The 19,325-nt window shown below is 38.6% G+C and overlaps 1 protein-coding gene and 1 long non-coding RNA gene across 2 annotated transcripts in view; one reads left to right on the forward strand and one right to left on the reverse strand.

Annotated features, from left to right (window-relative positions):
• Positions 1-6,005, forward strand: part of LOC140528672 (uncharacterized) — a 47,804-nt gene extending 41,799 nt beyond the window's left edge. Inside the window, exon 3 of the long non-coding RNA XR_011975257.1 lies at positions 3,847-6,005. This is a non-coding gene — a long non-coding RNA (uncharacterized lncRNA). The remainder of the gene's footprint in view (positions 1-3,846) is intronic.
• The window catches only part of CA10 (carbonic anhydrase 10), a 718,916-nt gene that overhangs the window by 306,540 nt on the left and 393,051 nt on the right, over positions 1-19,325 (reverse strand). The gene's annotated exons all lie outside the window — the stretch shown is intronic.

Consider the following 19,325-nt stretch of genomic DNA (forward strand, 5'->3'; position numbering starts at 1 on the left):
GTTCTCTAAAAAGGGAACTGGTACTTTATGTAGCAAGGGGTTCTCCTCCACTTGAGGTCTTCAAGCAGTGACTGGATGGATGACTACTCATTGGAAATAAGGCAGAGGGGATTCTTTGGTAAGCAACTACATGGCATGGTATTTAGAGTGCTGCAACTTGAGAAAGAAAGACCTGGATTCAAATAAGACCTCAGATGCTTATTAGCAGTATGACCCTGAGCAAGTCACGTAACTTCCGTCTGCCTCAGTTTCCTCACCTGTAAACAAAAAAATAGTAATTGTCCTTACTTCCCAGTGTTGTTGTGAGGATCCAGTGAGATAATTTTTGTAAAGTGCTTGGCAAACCTTAAAGTACTACGTAAATGCCAGCTATTATTGTTGTTGCTAAATGTGGGCTGGATTTGACAGTTTCTAAGGCAGGTCCTTTTCAACTCTGAGATTCTGTGAGTCTGTAGGAGGCAGGAGCAGATGTGTGCAGAGGAAAGGGTGCATAGGGCATTCGAAGCCCCAGCTGTCAGATTGCACAGGTCATGGAAGCTCTGGCAGAAAATGCTTCAGACAAACTGTTAGAGGTGGAGCAATTTCTATTTCATGCTGACAGAGATACCTTCAGTCTTCGGAGCTGTTCTCTTGGGCCCAATGAATGTTTATCCTGACAAATACCCTGCTTTTCCAAGAAAAGGCAAATTGAGTCAAAACCCCAAGTATTAGTTAAATACCTTTAAATTTCACCAAACTTCATGTTTCAAAAAATTCTTCCTTTCTCTCCCTATATTCTTTATTCAAATCCTCTTTTTTTTTTTTTGGAAATTGAACCAAAATAGGTTTTCCTGCTTTGGCTAGAGCCTTGTGCTATACAGGCAATACATGTCTCTCAGATGGTAATTTTTGACTTTGCTGATGATGCTCAGTTCATAAAATTAAACAAAATTAATATTGAGGCCACCCCAACAGCTCAAGATCTAATAGCACTCATTGTTTAAATGTGTCTAAGTCAGAGAGAAGTCATGTGGAACCTAGAACTCTGAAATCATACTCATAGGTAACAGCACATGAGAAAGAATAACAGATTTTGAGTCAGGGGACTTGGGTTCAGATCCAGCTTTGCAGTTTACTCCCTGTGTGACCTTCTGGATTTTTTTGGTCCATTTCATTTCTAAATCTATGATCTTATGGTCAAGGAAAATCCTCTTTCTCATGAAGTGTGGAGGCTAAGCTAAATGGTCTCTCAAAAAGTAAAACATTCCCAAAGCAGACACAACACATGAACTCGAAGCTGTGTTTCCAAGATTTCTAAAGGGACTTACAATTTGCCTTGTTTTTTTGGTAATGAATGTTTCCTACCTTCTAACTTCAGATGGGACTTGGTTGCTTCTAGCTTATCCACATTTCTGTTTCTTAGGGTCTCTGAAAAGCCAACTTCTATCCATTAACTGACACCATCATCTATCTCCACATTAGAAGCTAGTGTCCACAAGAGTCAAGACCATTTCCCCCATGACAGGAAATATTAAAATGTCCTTGGGTAGGACTGAAGTTGGAAGGTATATATCAATTGTGAAGTTCCAATTTGGAATGTCAAGAATAGAAGGATTCCCTCACAAAATGCATCATTTATTTTTGATGTGACCATGCTGGATCTCAATCCATGACTAGGAGATGGCAGATGTACTTACCAGTTCCTTTGTCTACCCTACCACTTGAATGAAACTCTCTCTCAAAAAACTTTCTCTCTAAGGTTACCACTATCTCTTAACTGCCTGACCAAGCAGCATTTTTCTTAGTCCTAATTCTATTTGATCTCTTATCAGTTCTTGCCAATATTGATTTGTCAATATGCATTTCTTCTTGATGCCATTTCCATTCTTGGTTTCCATGACACTTCTCTTTTGGTTATTCTCCTGCCCAGTTGTTGACACTCTCTTCCTTGGAATTTAGGCCCTCATCTGCTCTCACCTCTACTATTGAAATAGTCTCATAAATGATTTCCCTTGCCTCCAGTTTCTCTCCCCTCCAATCCATACTCCCTGTGAGCACATGTCTTATCTATGTCATTCCCGTAGTCAATATATTCCAGTGGCTCCCTAGTATGATGATCTAGGTTAATATACAGACTTCTCTGTTTGGCACACTTAAATGCCTTCACAATCATCCTCCAATCTGCCTTTCTAGTCTTTCGTTGTTCCTAACACTGTAACATTCCACCTGCTTTTCATGAGCTATACTATGCTATTCTACACTATACCATAGTAACTATTCTAATATTAACTTCATTGTTAGAGAAACATTCAAGTTCAGAGAAACAGTAGGATATGGTCAATGGATAGACATACTTACAAACACAAACAAACCAAAAAACATTACCCTAAGTTAGTTAATATAAAAGATATGATCATTTACTACTTCCTTGATAAAGATCATGAATAAAGCAATGAAACCACTTATTATGCAAGGACCATTGACTCTGGCACAGTTTTTGACTTCATGGATCTAAAAAAAGAGCTGAGAAAGCACAACCCAAAAAAAAATGAAATTGAGGTGAAACAGGGGGAACCACAGACCAAAAAAATGCAACTTTCCACAAGTAACAGAGAAATTAGATAAATAAATAAAAATAATTGGATAGAAATTAGATAAAGAAATTAGATAAATAAATAAATAAAAGACTGTATGAACCAACTATACTTAAGTAGAGTTATCTCTGTGGAGCAATGGATGTTAACTAAGACAGACATATGTACACATCGTTGCTCAAACTAGTGGAAAAACACTGGTAAAAATAATTACTGAAATGATCTTATTGAAAATCTCAAATGCTAAAACAGTTTTTAGGCTGATCACAGAAAAACAATAGAAGAGATGATTGATCTGGAAGACACGAAACTTTTCAAAGTGTGGAAATTAAATAATTATAATCCTTACAAAGTTATACATGCATCGTGTTGCCTAACAAACAAATGGGTGAGAGAAATATATCTTACTTAATGGTCCAATAAACACTGGCAAATCTCACATAGCACAGAATCTCTCTGCCACTTAGTTGGTAATATTGGTTGCTACAATGCAGCTAACATATCATTTCCTTTCAATGACTGTACCTGCAGAAACATAGTTTGGGTTGAGGAGGCAGAAAATCTAGGATAGCAAATCGATCAATTCAAACAACTAATGCTAGGGCAGACAGTTAGAATAGATCAAAAAGGGAAAAGAAGCAAAACCATAGAACCAACACTTGTAATCATGATCACCAATGAGAACATAACTGAAGTCAGAATTGACTGTGAGTTAAGATCTGAACATACTGAGCCAATTAAGCATAGATGCCTTCACAAAACCTTCAGATGGTAGGTTTAGTTTGACTGAAGACAGTGAAATACCAAACATCTTCCAACACCTAAAAAATCTTGGGCTTGAGCCAATAATGAGCAGTTATGTCAGTTGGTGGAAGGAAGTACCAATATGAGCAGAGAAATGGGAGGAACCACTAGATACACAGCATGTGATGTGAGTGTCTTGCCTGGAAATCCAAATCACCCTAAAAGACCATATGATGCACAAGACTGGGAGTGGGAAGAAGTCAGCAAAGAAAGCTGCCCAGCACCAGACTCAGACTCTAATGCAGAGTCCTCACTAGAAGAATACCTTAAAACTCCTTCTGATATTCCTAAGCCAAGCACTGATGTTAACCTGGGATCATTTGGAAGGGACAAATTTTTCACTGAGAATATGTGATACCACAAGTAAAGAGGTCTAGGCAAGGTATGTGAACCTAATAAATCAACCACAAAATTACAACTGTACTTCTGATAAATTCCGATAATCAATTCTATTTATGTTTATTTTCAGGTTACACTTTGCCAGGATACAATTATCTGGAACCAGTTAATCTGAGTGATAAAGCAGCACAACTACATGATTGAGAATATTCAAAGCTACAAGAACAAGGACACAAATCCATACCTTTACTTCATCAAAACAGATAAGAATTTCATTGAAGCGACTAACTAGGCAAGTGACTGGGATGGTTGGTTAGGCAATAAGATTTTTAAAGCAAAGGAACTTATAGTACCTAAGCTTGCACCTCCAACTAAAAAGGTTAAGGTACAACTTCACATAACACAATTTGGAAAAGCTAGAAAATAGCCACCAAGGGATATATTTATTAATCAAGCAAGGAAGAGAGCTACATAACAAACTAACCAATCAAACAATATAGACACAGACATGGCAGACACATACAAGTTGTAACTACCACAGGACAAGTTCAAGCAGGTGGCAACACTCAAGGATGAGGAGGAGGAGGAGAAAGAAGCGGAGGAGGAGGATGGATTTCAACATGAGATTTTACTAACACAACCACATGGGACTATGACAATGGTGATATAACAGTAACATGCCATGCATCAAAACACATACACCTAAGCATGCCACCAAATGAATGAAATGCACAGCAAAAATTTGAGACATCTTTCCACAACCTAACCAAAGAAGAGCTGGTGATGATGATAACAGTCATTTGCAAATACTAATACCGTGGAGCATCATTGATGCAAATGCATGGGGTGTATGGATGTCTCCATCAGACTTCCAACTCATGACAAATGTGGTCAGTGATCTAAACCTTGAATCTTTAGAACAAGAATTACTTAACATTGCTATTAAAACAGTAACTGAACAAGGAGCAAAGATCAAAGGCTAAACAGTGATCTTACTGTAACATTACAAGTAGCAAAAAATACAGATAAAATAATGCCATGGTCATGTAATGGAGGAACTTTAATACCATTAGGCTACATACCATGGGAAACTAACAAACTGTATCTATGGAGATACCATACAAACTTCAAGCAAGGTTCAGATACAGCAGGATCCATTGTAAACACATCTTCCTCAATTTTCAACAGTAACCAAAAAAACCCAACTATTTCCGACCATTGAAAATGTAATTCCAGTTGAATTGCTAAGAACAGAAGATGACTTTCCTATGGGAAAGTACTACTTCAAAATCAAACTAAACAGAATGACAATGAACTAAGACGAAGACCAAAGAAAACTAGGCAGACCACCACAAATTATACCTGGTTTTGACAGCAGTCAGCAAGCTACCATGAGATAAGACAGCTCCTGGAGAGTTGGTGAATTAACAACAATAAAATACTCAGAAGCAATCAGAAAAAGACCACTTAATATTGGTATGTTATATCCTGAATGGACTTTCACAGCTGGAAGAAGTGGTCCAGTTATTACATCTGGCCCTGTTCAGCCATCTGTACAAGACCAAATAGACACAGGAAACCAACAAATGAATCAGCTGTGATTACCAACATGGAGCCAGAGGTTCAACTGTGGACAACAGAAAGTGACTGACACAACAAAAGTGGGTGCAAAACTAAGACTTAGAATGGGTACAGAGTTGGAGACAGATAGTCCTTGAAGACAACAGACTAACACAAGATGATATGATTAGAGGAATTGGTGATCTAAACACTTATGTCCTATGGACTGCTCTAGGTGACTGAGATGGTCAATGGGGACCAATATGGGATAAACATCCAAATACCATGAATAATCCACATCTAAGAACTCTTATTCCATTTGTGTGTGAAAGCAGTCTTACAGGACAACTATTTGTAAAGCTGACACCAAACTGGACCAATGACTGTGATGATCCTGGGAATATACAAAGCAGAATAATAACGTATATAACATTCTTTTGGAAAGAAAAATTAGCATTCAAAGGAAAACAAGAATTCCACAAACCTTCAGCATGTATAGGGTTTCAGTACCTGATCTAATTCAGTTCAATAATCAATTTCCAGATACAACAAGAAGATTTACAATTCCTTACTTAGTTGGTAAAACAATTTCTACAATATCTTAACTCTTTTCTAAAAGCGTAATAAAGGTAGTTACTTACATTTATCTTTACCAACACACACACACACACACACACACACACACATACACACACACTCATATAAACCTCAGTAAAATCTTTAAAATTAAATGCCTGTGTCAGACTCTTTTTCTATTGGAAACCAACTAACCTTATGCAACTGCTTTCAACAGAGTGGGTGGGTGGGAACGGCCTATTCTGGCCCATATATGGATAGTAATTTAGAAAGACTTACTAACCAGCCAGTTAGCTAGAGCCAACTACTCCTAGAATGTGCTTCATTCTCATTTCCACCTCTCAGAATCCCTAATTTCATTCAAAGCTTAGACCAAATGCAACCACATCCACAAGGCATTTCTTGACCCCTTAGCTGACAGTACATCCCTGTCTTCAAAATTCATTTGCATTTAAGTATTTTAATGTACATGTTCTCTCCCCAGATAAATATAAAATCCTTAAAGGCAGGCATTGTTTCCGTTTTTTTTCCTTTATATTCCCAGGCTCAGAAAAGCAGCCATGGCATAGTGAATAGATGGCTGACCTCAAAACTAGGAAGACCTGAGTTCAAAGGCTGTCTCTGACAAATACTGCTTGTGTGACCCTGGGCAAGTCACTTAAGCCTCAATATTCTTGGCAAGAATACAAGAAGTTGTAGAAAAGGTGTCAACTAATATATTACTAATCTCAGTGAAATTATAGGGCTAGTCCCTATGCACAGTGCCTGGAAGAGAATAGATGCTTAGCAAATGTATATTTATGGATTTGTGTTACTCTTGTCTGTGTGGTAGTGTATATATATATATATATACATATATATGTGTGTGTATACATATACACACACAATTTACCTTCCATTTATATATATACATAAATGTGTATATATGTGCATATGTGTATATATATCTATGTATCTGTTTATATACATATACAAACATATATAATTTACTTCCCAGTTATATGTGTATATGTGTATGTATGTATCTGTGTACATGTGTGTATATACTCATATACATGCATGTATATGAGTATATACACACACATAGACACACATATATATGAATAAAATATTTGCTTTCCTGTATATGTGTTGGTACTCCCAGTAAAACATATTTCTTGAGGGCAGAGAATTATTTTTTGTTTCCGTTTTTATATTATCAGAAGCTAGTATGGAGTCTGACACCTAGTAGGCACTTAATAGATGTTTATTAAATTGGATTGACTTGCAGCAGAGGCACACTGTTTGGCATGTAATTTAAGACATATTTGAATCTCAGTTTGATATTTTCCCACATGGCCTCTGGAAGTAAATTACTAAAATTAAATCATAGGAATTATTCGTGCCCCCTTCCTAACAACACTACAATCCCCGAATTAGAAAAGGAGCCAGAAAAATTCAGGTTAACTTCTCTCTCTATGATTGAAATACTGTTAAAGTGAAGTTGGGTTCAGTGGAGAAGAGGAACTTGGAGTTATCTGTAGAACACCCCTACTGCAATGTGGAGTGGCATGTTGGCAGCAACCCAACAGCTGCCCCTTCAAAAACCAGAAGAGGTCAGGACTGATGTGTACATTAAAAAAAATTCAGCAAGATGCTAGCATGCTATAATAAACATTTATCAAGTGCCTACTACATGGTAGGTTATACGGTGGGGGTACAAATAAGAAAAACAATCTCTACCCTCAGCGAGCTTATAATCTAATGAAAGAAATATATTAAAGGAAGCCAAAAGTAGAGGCAAGTGAAAGGGTCACCAGAGGGTAGATGGTGTTGAGGCATGATGCTTGAGGAGTCAAAACCAAGGGGAGCAACTGATGGTAAACCGAGTTAGCTGGAAAGTTCTAAGCCCTCTATAAAGGGAGGCTTTGGGAGGAGTTCATTGCTCTGTCTTTCAGTCATCCAATTATAGGAGGTAGCAGCTAAGGAGATGTTGAGTATGAGAGGTGAATCAATTTCCATGGTGATGGAACATCAAGGGAAGAGCTTATCCCAGGAGAGGCATGATGATCATAGAGTCAAAACCAAAGAGAGCAACTGATTTAAGAAAGGCAAAAGACTGTTAACCAGTGAATGCACCATTTAGTGTGTGACTGTAGCAAAGATTTGACCTTATTTAGTTATCTTATTCCTCCACTTGCCCACTTATTCCTCACCATTCTTGATTCATTATTAGAAACCTCTCATGTGAAAAAGCAAATGGTAGCCAGAATTCCTTCACCTGCTGCTTTACTATACCCAGACTTCTCTCCTTTACTTTATCAAAATTCTACTTCTTGGTTTTTAGTTAAATTCAAGCCAATATGCAGTGACTGAGAACTTATTGTGATAGGCACTGGGGAAGATAAAAAATTTAGATAACGTGGTCTTTGCCTTTATGCAGCTTAGAGGCTAAAGAGTGTGTGTGACATATAAAAAACTATAGTACCAAATAATATATGATAAATGCTTTAGGGACATGTATAGAAAACACATTATAAGGTAAGGGCTTAATAAATGTTTATGAATTGAGGTCTGAGAGGACAAAGGTCATTATTGATTTTGGGGCATCAAGGAAGAGTTCTTAGCAGATACAGCAATAGAGGTAGGTAGTAATTCTATAGTAAAAGGGAGGAAAAGGTTTTCCCTGCATGGGGAACAATCTTTGAGCAAAGGTTTGGAGGCAGGCAAGTGCAGGAATTATACAGGGGTAATGGTGGGGCTGAGTGGTTCAATACTGATGGAGTAGAGAAGACATGGAGAAAAGAACATATCATAAAACTATAAATGTAGCATGGTCTAAGATTGTAGAAAGCTTGGGAAGATCTGAATTCCAGACTCTGCCATTTGTCTAGTACTTCTGCATCCACACTGTTTAGGTATACATGGATATTGCCCAAGGAAGACCTTTTGATTCCATTATTTGATCTTAGTTATTTCAAAGACTCCACCAAGAGATGTCCATTTACAGTTATACCTGACATATCTAGTGGCATGAACTGTTGTCAGCCTTTACTACTTGTTTATGATGTGGTATTTGTTCCAAAAGTATTCCTGCTTTAAACCTGTCTATAATGGGCACTGAAAACATCTATCAATCCTCTTGCTTCTTTTGGTCAAGAATGTGTGTGTATTTATATGTATATGTGTGTATATACATGTATATGTATGTATACATATACACACATATATCCACATACTTTTTGTTACATATTTCCCAATTACATTTTAAAAAATTTTAACATTCACTTTTAAGGATTTTGAGTTCCAAATTCTCTCCCTTCTTCTTCACCCACCCTTCCCCCTTGAGAAGACAATCAGTATGATACCAATTTTACATGTGAAATCATGCAAGCATTCTCCATGTTTGGCCAAGGACATGTTAATCTTCCTATGTGTGCCTTAGAGTGATGGGTTCTTTGTTATTTTTTTGTTAGGATACTTTCCAAATCTGTTATGGTTCATTTTACAGCTTCAAAAGTGTACATTAAGATTGCTATTGCATAGGTGTTAATTGCTTTAAATGTGTTCTTCTCATTAAGGTTTTATTTCAGGATGCCAGTTAGTCTTTTTATAAAGAGTCAGAGCTTTTTCCTTGATAAATTTATCCTTCATGTGCCTTGCCTGGAGAAGACCAATTTATTTGTAAGTATACCTCTTTGTTCATAGGTTTAATTTGATCTCTGGATTCATACTCAAAATCTTCAATCATTTTCTGGAAATTATTATTAATATGATTCTTATTGACACTAAAGGCAGCTAGGTGGCGCAGTGGATAGAGCACTGGTCTTGGAATCAGGAAGCCTCATCTTCCTGAGTTCAAATCTAGCCTCAGACACTTACTAGCTGTATGACCTTGGGCAAGTCACTTAACCTTCTTTGCCTCAGTTCCTCATCTGTTAAATGAGCTGGAGGAGGAAATTGCAAGCCACTCCCTTATCTTTGCCGAGAAAACTCCAAATGGGGTCATGAAGAGTTGGATATGACTGAAGTAATTGAACAACAGAACTCATCTTTAGGAAATTCACTGCCAATTAGTCAATAAGCGTTTGTTAAGCACTTCTTATATGCAAAGCACTGGAATAATCACTGGGGATGCAAACGCAAGTAAAGAGAAGGACAATGATGGACCTCAAAACATTCATACATTCTAATAGAGGAAGACAATACAAAAAATGGAAGCTGAAAACTGGGGGATGTGGAAACTGTGTGGGAAGGTGGTGATGGAGAGTGAAGGAAGGCTGAGCAGGCCCTTCCCCAAAACGGAGATTTCAAGAACTCACCCATAGGAGAAGGGAAGCGCAAAGACAGGAAAGGAAGCTGAGTCACGATGCTGAGGTCTGCAGAATGAAGGATGACTAGTATGGGTTTACCTCAAAATGGAAAATGGAAGTCCTACAAAGGCCTTACCAAAGCAAGAAGGGACCAGCATCTTTGGGACAACTCCAACGAGAGATGGGATGATATATGTTGCATCCTACATGTTAAAAGTTTTATTACCATAATTTTTGTTATTCTTAGTGGAAGTGATGCCCATACTGAAGAAATCACAGGTCTCTGAACGACCAAAGGATGGGAATACTTACAACTATTGCTAAACTAGAAATAGGAAGCTATTTCTCAAATACCCAGCTCATTACAGGATTCCTCATCTTCTCTGCTTGTTTTTTTTCTTTTAAAAATATAAGATGAATATAAAACTGCAAACATTTAGATAAATAGAACACAGATGATGTTTCTGAGTTGTGCGATGTGACTAAAGCAGTGATTATCTATTGGGAACTTTGCCTCCTTTTGCATTACATTAGGAGAGGTGATCTGGTCACTTTTTATAGAGGGAGAAAGGCACAAGAAAACTGAATCATGGCTCTTGGAGTACAAGCTAAACTCTGGAGGGTAATAACTGTAGACCAACTCAGGCACTCCTCTCTCATTTTAAAACCCTTCATAAGCTGTCCCTTCCCTACCTTTCCATTCTTCCTGAACCCTACCCCTTCCACAGACTGTGATCCATTGATACTGGCTTCCTTGCTGTTCTCACTCTCATTTCCTCTCCCAGCTCCAGGCATTTTCGTTGGTTGCCCATTTGGCTGGAACTATCTTTCTGCTCATCTCTACCTCCTGGTCCCCCTGACTTCCTTCAAGCTTCAGCTAAATTTCTAGCTTCTTCAAGAAGCCTTTTCCAGTCCTCCTTAATCTTAGTGCCTTCCCTCTGAGATTACTCCCCATGTATCTTCTATGTGTTTCTTGTACTTGTTTACATATTTTCTCCTCTCATTAAACTGTTAGTTCCTTGAGCACAGGGATGATTTTTTGTTTATTTTTTTCCTTTCTTTTAAACTTCAGCATTTAGTACACTGCCTGGGATGTGGTAGGCATTTAATACTAGTTAATTGACTAGCTAACGATTTTTGGTGTGGTTATAGATTTAGAGATGGAAAGAACTTTTTAGGCCATCAAATCCAACCCTCCTGTTTCACAGATGAAGAAACTGAGGCCCAGACGAGTAGAGTCTTCCCTAGAGTTGCACAGCTGATAAGTATCTGAAGCAGGATTTGAACCTAGGAACTCCCAGTTTCCATAGCCAATACTCTATTCACCATTCTACGTTGCTTTTCCAAGTACACTGAACTTACAGATGGAGACTTGGGTTGGAGTCCAATGTTGGCCACTTATTGTATAACTATGGACAGGTCACTTTCTGAGTCTGTTTCCTCATTTGTAAAATGAGTACAATTATGTTTATTCTTGGTGCCTTACAGCGTTGTGGAGCTGTAAGGTTTTGCTAAGCTTAAAGGGCTATGGAAATGGGAGTTATGATGACAACAATGAGATGGCAGATGGCTCCTCTCACCCCTTACACCTGTCACTAGATATGAGTTATGCAGCAACACCACAGGGATGGAAGAAAAGCTGTACTTGAGGGAAAAGAGAAGGGCATTTCTTGCATTTTGAAAGTCACAGTAAGAGAGGGAGGTGGATGGAATAACCCTTTCCATTCATTACAGTCTCCATTTGCATTTTCCAGTGGAAGACCCTGTGGGCAGCTTCCATTTTACTTGGAAAATTTAGACAAATGAAAGGGTCTGCTAAGTAATTACTGACTAATAACATGAGAGTCTGAAGCAGAGCAAGTTAGTGAAGTAACTTCCTGAGAATTACTGACATGGTTCCCTCGGCTCCTTTTTCATTTGGGGAGAGGGAGGTGCTCTATCAGGGACTGTTCAATTTCCTGAGTTCTCTGTTTCAAATAGGGGAGAGGGGAAGATGCAATCCAGGGTCCTGAAGGCTGGATAAAGAAGTATACCTCAGAGCAGGTTTTACAGATGCCCAGAAGGGCAAGTCATTTGGCAGTCTGCTTTCGTGCCACTGCTAATCTCTCTCCTCACCCCTACTGAGGAAGCATAGATTATGCCACAGGATGCTCTGTACATGTACTGCTGCCTACTAGGGGAATGGGGCCTTTTTTTAAGGACTTGGAGAAGTGAGTGACTCTCTGGAGCTAGGATTAAAGTGCAAAGATCAAGGGAAGCAGGTAGAGGAGGAGAGGCTGTGAGGCTGGAGCAGTTCTGGGCAGGGGAGGTAGGGGAGAAAGAAAGCAACAAGGGGTAGTGGTTGTTTTGAGGGTAAAGGTGGGTAGAGTTGCTTGTTTGCTTGTAGGACCCAGTATTTTGATTGGATATTTCCTTCCTTCCTTCCTTCCTTCCTTCCTTCCTTCCTTCCTTCCTTCCTTCCTTCCTTCCTTCCTTCTTCCTTCCCTCCCTCCTCCCCTCCCTCTCTCCCTTCTTTCCTTCCTTCCTTTCTTCCTTACTATTAGGGTTGGGCTTAAGTGCCTAGAAGTAACTAGGTGATATGGTTGATAGAACATTGGGCCTGGAGTCAGGAAGACCTGAGTTCAAATCCTCCTCAGATACTTATCAGAAGTGTGATGCTAAGGAAGTCACTTAAATCTGTTTGCCTCATTTTCCTGAACTGTAATATAGGGATGACAATAACAGGACCTACTTCACAGTTGTGGGGATCAAATGAGATCAAATCTGTAAAAAGGGCTTAGCAGAAAGCCTTGCCCATAGTAGGCATTTAATAAAAACTTAATCTCTTACCCTTTTTCCTTTCTTATACTTAGGGAGAGTGAGAGAGCATTCATTAGGTATTTTGATCTGTTTTGATTTGATTTTGATCTGTTAAGATTTGCCCTTCATAAGACAGCCCTGAATTATTCTTTTGAGATTTATTTTGATTTTTCCTTATTGCAAGCTTTACTCTCTACTACCCTTGTGATCTTGAGAAAGTCACTTCCCAAGTTCAGTTCAGTTCAGTAACATTTACTAAGCATCTACACTATATAAGGAATTGGGTTGTTTCAGATCTGTAATTCTCATTCTGTGGATCTGGGTATTTTATATTTTGTAAATATGCATCCATTTCATTTAAATTTCAGGGATTTTTTTGCATTGGTGATATAAAGACTAAGTCAAAATAGTATCTACTCTCAAACCTCAGGTATCTTGGATTCTGTAGGAGGGGGTGGCAAGTAAGAAGATAATAGATAAATATAAAATGGGAATTACTGGGGACAAAAGAAAGATCCAGAAAAATGCTTTAGGAGAATTTGAGGAAGGTAACGACACCGGAGGATGCATTTGGGCATGGGATCCAGGAAGGTGTCATGGAAGCCATATTGCAGCACCTAAACTAAGCTTTGAAGGGAAAGAAGGATTTCAACTTGTTAGTGCATTTTCTGTGTAAATCCACCAAGATGAAAAGAGCAGGCTAAGATCATCCAGTAAACCAATTAATTTGGTACATAGAATGTATGGAAAGGGAACAAAAAGGTGACATAGGGTTGAAAAGGAAGGTTAGAGGCAAAGTGGGTAGGACCTGTAGGGATGGGTTAAGGATGTACTGATAGGTAAACCAAGATAAGTTATATTTAATTGAACTTTAGAGCTAGACAGGATCTCAGAGATAATTTTAGCTAATCCTTTAATTTCAGGGATGATCAAACTGAAATTTGAGATAATCCACTGATGACTTGCCTGAGATCATCCAAGTCTTTCCCTTCCATCACACTGCACAAAAAAAGAAAAAAATGGCACATTAAAAATTACTCAGGAAATCAGATATTAGATCAGCAAGGATGGTAGAGAATTGAGCTATATCCATGAGAAGATGTAGCTCAGAGGAGTGTCCCAATTTCCGTTTTATAACATACCAAAGCAGGAAGGAGGTGTGTTTGAGAGCTGGCAGGGTGGGAGGGCAGGTGGGGAGAGAGACTCCATTTATCCAACCATCCTACAACCTCTAATTTCACATCCAAGTTTAAAATTTTGAGATTCTAAGAGGAAGGAAACGTCTTTGGTCTGAGATTAGTGAACATGAATATGTCAATTCCAATGGAAGAAATAATCTTTCCTAAATGGGGAAGAGGTTTGAAGGAAGGAAAGTATGAGTGGCAGGTAAGACCTTTGCATGATACAGCCTTATACCTCCAGGGGATGGGTATCTTTAATGTTCTTTTTTGGGGGGTCTGGAAGCAAATTCACCCTGTGTTACTGTATTGTGTATCTTTCCTTAGTGAAGGGGGCCAGAGGATCCCTGTGAGACTATGTCCTTATGGTGTGGCATGGTAGAAAGGGCACTGAAGGGATTTGAGTGAAAGAACTTGGGTTAGAATTACTTTAAGAAGTTACTGAACCTCAGTCTTCTCATCTTTAAATCACAGAGTAAGAAGAGATGATTTTGAAGGTCCCTCACAACTCTAAATCTTATGAATCCTTAAGGCAAGGGTTCCTGACCTAATGTGTATCAGGGATCCTTTTATAGTCTGGCAAAGCCTATGGATCCCTACTCAGAATAATATTTTTCTGCCTTTATAACTGAAGGAAATTCTAGATGTCAGTTAAAAGTTAGGGACAATAAAATGTTAAATTTTCTACCTGTGTTCATAGATTCCCTGACTATCCACAGGGTCTTTGATGAGGGGAGGAGGGAAAGGCCTGTGGATCCCTGGTTAAGAACTCCTGCTTTAAGGTCATGGTCACAAAGAAGAACTTTCTAGTGATTAATTCATATAGCATTATCAAGAGTAAATATGTCCTTGTCTTGGCTCTACTAAGCTCTACTAAATTCTACTTAACTCTACTATACTCTATGTGCTCCACTGAATGATATTCTATTAATTCTACTAAACTCTAATTAACCTCTGACCTACTCCTTTAAATTATACTAACCTCTACTCTTCTAAGTTCTACTAATTCTACTGTTCTGTGCTAATCTGTATTCCATTCAACTAAATTTTATTCATAGACTGGTGGAATAAGTAAAGCATTAGGATCTCCCTTTCCATACATCTTCACATTTGCTGCTGGTTCTAGTCAAGATTCCTTTCTGGTACAAAAGGAAACAAAGTAACATACTTCAGGGAAAGAGGTGCCAATGAAACACATCTGGGCACACACAGGACAAAAGGAAATCCTCTCCTGCCCATTGTTCTTTGATGTTTAAGAATTGAGTCTGATGACAGTGACATCCTTGAGACGGAAAATAGGTGTGTTGTCTTCTATGATGACATCAAATGGCATCACTGCTAGAAAGTGGTCATCAAGACCACAGCATCAAATCAGTGGTCTGTCAACTCTATCTACTCTGCTGTACTAAATGGTACTCTTATGAAATGTAATGTAATATGATATGATATAATAAAATATGATGTAATATGATATGATATAACATTACAAAATATAAAAACAATATAATACATTGAACATGTTAAGCACTTACTTACTTAGGACACTGTGTTAACTATTGAGAGAGATACAATAGACTTTCTGACCTTATAGTTTACTAGAGGAATATGACAATAACAGATAATTGTTAATCCTCACTATTATATGATAAATGTATTACAGCATTTGCAGGATCATGGATCTCAAGCTGGAAGGTCCTCTCAATGTCATTCAGCACAAATCTCTCACTTTATAGATGAAGATATGTGGAGTGGCAGAAGCTGCATTCAGACTCAAAGTTCAGCACTTTCCACACCATGCCATGCTTCTACTCTATAAAATGAAATTTCCCTGGGAAGCACAAGGGATGCCTTCTGAGCCATTTTTTTCTTTATTGGGGTGAATCAGGTTCAGAGGTAATTGAATCCTGATCACAGACTCAGAGATCCATTGGTTTAAGGCTCTGACCTTGGTGGCCAGATTCTGGTGATGATACCATTTGATGTTTTCACAGAAGATGGCATACCATTCTTCTGGTTTGAGGATCATCATCAGACTTGGTTCTTGAACACAACAGCACAATAGGCGAGAGGACTTCTTTTTGTCCCGAATAGGTCCAGCTGTGTTTTGTTGGCACCTCCTTCCCTGAGTTATGACTATCTTGTTTCATTTTGTACCAGAAAGGAACCTTGACTAGAAACAACAGGAAACATAGATGCATGGAGATAGGGACCCTAATGCCTTACCTATTCCACCAGTTTGTAATGTTTTTTCCTGAACAGATTTTGAGCTGAAAAACATTCCACTGCTGTGTAATAGCTCCAGTTACAGCTGAAAATGTTTGTCATTTCATTATACACACTCCAAAAAAGTGTATATAAAAGTTGTTTACAAGGGCAAAGCTGCATTGCTGAATGCTGGTTTTAAAAGCCACTTCTCCTTCACCATATTTTCATTCTTGGTGCCTACAGCAACAATTACATTTTTATAACTGCTTGCACAGGAACTTATTAAAGCATTTGGCTGCAGCATTACTTAGTACCTGCCTCTGCTGGGATGCTATAAATTGTTATGGCTGGAGCACTTGTGTATATCTGCTGAGGGAAATACTATATTAAAATAATTTCAGGGCTAGGAAAGGGAAATTAAGGATAAGTCTAAAATGGTTGGTCTTCTTGATTCTGAATCTGGGCTGGTGTTCTTGAACCTGTGATAGAACTTCGATCTATATTCATGTTCTCCTTTTCCTCTCCACCTGTCCTCCAAGCTCATTCTCAGGCCTGCTGCTCACCTCACCTTGCTGCTCTGGCTACTTCTTTAGACCTCTTAGGCTACAAATATTGACATCTTCCACCATCCCAACGAACTCTGCCCAGGCCTCCTAGCACACAGGAAAGTCCACAACTTTTGCATGGCCTTACCCTTGAATCAATCAGCAAGAAACAAGCAGTTATTAAAAGCCTATTATGTGTTAGACACTGCAGATAGAAAGATAAAACAAATGAAACATGGAAAATGAAAAATGAAGGCAGAAATTTTGTCATTTTTTATCACGAAATCAAAATGTTAATGGAGCAAAATACAAATCACTTGCTGGGCAGAATTTATTCTTTTTTTTCTGTGAATCACAGATTCTTGAGTCATGTGCTTGCTCTGGGAGAAGGTACCTGAAACTCACTGCTCTGTTCTCCATACTTTTCTTTGGAGACATTTCTGCAAATTACCTGGGGTCTTTTCGACAATCCAGCTCAAATTCTGGAAGGAAGATGGGCAACTTGGATTGACTCACCATGTGCTGATCTTAAGTGGAAAAAAAGATTTATTCAAGGAGAAGACAAAGAGATCCACTATTTGTAGGGATGTTCTATGGACCCCAGTTCAACAATTATCAAGAAAAGTTCAAAAGATTGGAGGCATTCTTACCTAAAGGCATGAAAGGGATGATATAATGGTACATGAGATAGTTTCTAGAGAACTAGGGCCTTGGAGAGGAGGTAATGAGCATCTTTTGCTGGAGGAAACCTGAACCGCTGGAAGCAGCAATGCAGCCCTGAAGAACAACATTTTCAGGTGGAACAGCAGGGGCCATAGACGACCCCAACAGTGGTGATGACAAGGAGATGTCTAGAGGAACACTGTTGACAGAAGAGCAATGGGACATGGAAATAGGGTTTTGAGAAGAAAATACTGGTATGGAAGTAGTTCTGTAAGTCACAAAGATTTATGCACAGGTGACTAGTGGAAGACTGCTCACTGAGGGAAGGGAACATGTCTTTTCATAGGCTCAGATATAAGTATTTCTATGTTTTAAAGTCTGGAAACAGAACTATCTTGCATTTTTAGCCTTGTGAGCCTGGCTGCTTGTAAAGGACCTGGTGACTAGCCATGGAGGAGTGCCATTTGCTGAAGTCCCCAGGAAATGTATATCAGTGGAAGGAGTGATAGATTTGGCATCAGAAGACCTGGGTTTGAGTGTTGTTTCTGCCTTGTAGTACTCACTTTGGCAAATCATTTAACTTCATAAAGTCTCAGTTTCCTCATCTGTAAAATTATAGGGTTAGAACGAAAGATCGTTAATGTCATTTCCACCTCTAAATCCTAGGCTTTAAACGTGTAAGCATCCTTGCTTCTTAGCAAAATGAGTCACTTGCATTTTGCTAGCCATTCATATCAAGATGATAGTATTGATCACTCATAGGGAAATTATATGGGATTGGCAGATATACACAGTCTCATCAAAATTTGTGAGTGTGATGACCAGCCCCACATCCCGGCAGCCTCTTCAGTTCAGTGGCCATATAACTAATACCTACAGGTTTAACTAGAACCAGGATCTGAGCCCAGTGTTTCACCAAGACAGAGGAAATAAAATATATACTATATCAATATTATAAAAATTAACAACTGATCAACATAATGACACTCAATGGTGTCCAATGGAACAATGATAAAGAATGCTGCTTGCCTACTGACAGGTGATAAGACTATGCAGGATGAGATACATTTTTGGACATGACCAATGTGGGAGCCTGTTTTGCTTGATTGTGCATAATTATGCATACTGTTAAGAGTTTTGTTTTTCTTTTCTTTTTTCTCAAAACGGGGGTGGCTAGAAAGGAGAGAAAATGCTTGTTAAATGGGAAAAAAGCTCACTTAAGAAAATTGCTTTATGTCTGAGTATCTACTCCGCCTTGCCTGGATCTGTTCTACTTTATAGTTAGTAACTGGGTCTCTTGGCTTCTTCCTAAGGACTTTGTTTGATATATCACTTTCTTTGGGACTGGATACATGCCCTAGACCCTCATCCCTATGGCTTGATTCTTGTGACCTTCTGCTGCTAGACCCCCTTGAAGTCAATTACTGGACTACTTAGACCAGCCTTCTTTGCCTGTTGTTCTCATTCTATACTCTAACGACTTGGGAACATTTTCTGCCTACAACTGCCTTCCTGTGAAACTCTGCACACTGCTGGACTAACCTGCCATTGGGTAATGCCCATCTACCAAGACAGTTATCTATTGTTCATAATGGATTTCTTTGATTCTGAGACCGCGTAATATGGAATTTCTACTACCATCATTTACTGAGCTAAGCCTGACTCAAAAACTCTCCCAATGAATTTAGACACTTGTGGATGATTAAATAGTTAAGAAAGAAGATTTATTGAGCCATAGTATAGAAGGATATTCAGTAAGAGTATCATATTCAGTTCATGTAGACCTTCCTT

The sequence above is a fragment of the Notamacropus eugenii genome, chromosome 2 (assembly GCF_028372415.1).
Source record: "Notamacropus eugenii isolate mMacEug1 chromosome 2, mMacEug1.pri_v2, whole genome shotgun sequence".
In the NCBI taxonomy this organism is placed as follows: domain Eukaryota; kingdom Metazoa; phylum Chordata; class Mammalia; order Diprotodontia; family Macropodidae; genus Notamacropus; species Notamacropus eugenii.